The sequence below is a fragment of the Tigriopus californicus genome, chromosome 1, assembly GCF_007210705.1.
Source record: "Tigriopus californicus strain San Diego chromosome 1, Tcal_SD_v2.1, whole genome shotgun sequence".
Classification (NCBI taxonomy): domain Eukaryota; kingdom Metazoa; phylum Arthropoda; class Copepoda; order Harpacticoida; family Harpacticidae; genus Tigriopus; species Tigriopus californicus.
In genome coordinates, this window is record NC_081440.1 from 9,666,670 (window position 1) to 9,669,224 (window position 2,555).

Here is a 2,555-nt window from a genome sequence, read left to right on the forward strand (position 1 = left end):
CCCTCTAGTTTCTACCCTCTAGTGGCAACTTCTTTAATTATTCTCCTGAATTAGATAGAGTTGTTCTAGTCATGACTTGTAAATAATATGTAGACCTTGAAAAAGATATTGCCTCTCTCCGATAGCAGGGTTTTTGAAGTTGAAAAAAATGCGAAAAAGGGTGTAAATATGCGGAAAAAGAAAAGTCAATACAATGGGGACAAGGTCTTTTTTAGCCCCTTTTAGCCTCTTTGCTGAATTTGTATCTGTTACAAAATCTAGGCACCCAACTGTATTTACTAGGCTATCCATTGAGTTCACAAGTAATGGACATTTTTTCTTTCAATTTTTGACACATTTTCAATTGATACAGATGTCATGGTAAGCAATTGACTCTCTTCTGGAGGCTACTGTTTTTGCTGCTGAGGGTGCTTTTGTTCACAAAATAATTTCGGATTGGATCAAATCCATGACGGCAGATGTAGCTCAACTATGGGGACGTTTAGGCAAGCTCTGGCAGGTTCGTTTGTTTGCTGGTACCAGTGTCAGTGATGCAAGTTTGGAGCTTCAAACACGTTTTTGAGAAGCTGACCCGTCTTTCACATTGCTATATGAGGAAAGGTCATCTTCGTTAAAACTAGTTTGAAACGCTAATTTTGCATCACTGGCATTGGCAGGCAAGTTTGTTTGCTGGTACCAGCTCTTGCCTAAATGTCCGAATAGACTCTCTTTTTGGCAGACTTTCCCAAACCGAGACAAGAGAGTTAAATTTGATCAATTCGATTCGTTGGTAGACCAAACATTGTTAAGAGTTCAAGTGGCAATAGCGAGACAAATTCTAATCTTTCATTTTGATTATGTTGGGCATCCCAAACCAGAAAAAAACCGCTCATATGTTCTGGTTGATAATCCTTTATCTGACCATGCTGCTCAGAAGTAAATAAAAAGGTCCCAAACAAGTAACAACAAATTAAGAAGGCAACAGATAACCCAAGACCATTAACAATAGTGACAATAAATGGGTAAAAAATGTCGAGAAAATGGAAAAATGGCTAAATAAGTGGAAAAATTAGAAATTTGGCTAAAGAAAAATTCCACGCGCAAAGGGCATAAAAAGTTAAGATTTTTTTTCAGCCTTTAACTTTTTTTTCGCGGTCTTGTGATATGGAATCGGTATGCTAATTCAGTCGCCATTACATGCATGCTTGGATATCTAGATAATTAGGAGGTAATGACACTTCATCAATAAAGTTATGATATCCCTTACAAAAGAGGTGAGGCAAAACCCAACTGTACCTGCCATGTGGTAGCTTGAAGTACCTAATTAATACTTATGTGGACTCTTCGAAAGCACAGCTGCTCTATTGTGAAATAATTCTCTCTATCACTTGATGACATGCCTTTTTCGATGTCTTTTCCAGCATGTCGAGTTCGACGGAAACGAAACCCTTTGCACCAACCCTGACCGCAAATTCCTCCTCTCATTCCCGTCAACATCCTCCCTCAAGTGCGTCCTCGTTGTCGAGGGTGCCTCGGCCCGAAATTGAATCCATTCATCGAGCTTTATTCGCTGATCGGGGAGACTCTTTCACCAACACCAGCAACGGTTATGGTTCTACCGGTCGACCTCGATTTTGAAGAGGAATAAATTTGTCTGTGGCTAATAGCAACTAACCCTTGCGTGTCGTGTTAAATACGAATTGCAAATAAAATAACCAGTGACTTACGTTGATGTCAAAACTTTCGCAGTGAAATCAACGTCTTCTCCAAATGTCAATGATTTACAAATGCAAACGAAAAGGACTCCTCAAAACTCCAAAACAGTTCCAACAAATCCACGACAAAAATCTGAGGAAGCAACTATTGGGCTTATTTCCTCTTCAGCCTCTAAGGCAAGGAACTGGCAACAACGCCCTTATAGACTTTAGGATAGAAACAAATCCGTCATAACCGGGCCACGTTAACATTGTATCCCAATTAGGTGATGCATGACTCTTGCTCGGGGGCTCAACTTGTATCCAAAACCATGGGTTCTCTTTATAACTGGGCAGAGCTTGTGACTGATCAAGTACTTCTACTTCGCCGTGTCCGCTCTTCAATTAACCCAGTATGGTGGAAAGGAATTAGTTACGATTTCTGGATTCCCCTTCAATTCAAAGTGAGAATAAGTGATATATCTATGTTTAATTTTTTTTTCATTTTGTGCGGACTTCCTTACCGCTACCGAGATTGGAATCCCAGCAGTTCAAGACGAGAAGATAATTCATTTTACTTGACTTTTATTTATAGATATTATTTGATCGACCAACGAATTAGAATTGACTGATCTGGCTAATCCTTGAATATAAGGTTGATCAAGAATTTTAGTCAAAAACTTGTCCAAGTCTAACTTAAATCATGCTACTGGATCAACGCCTACATAAGCCCTACGAATATTTGAGGGCAGCAAATTGAACAATGAAGGAGCCCGAGAAAGAAGACAGTTGGACGTCATTGTTTTAACTAGCCTGGATTTTCGAGCGCTTGAAGGTGCTCTCAAAACGCACATCAAGCCTCTACGGTCACTAGAATTGACC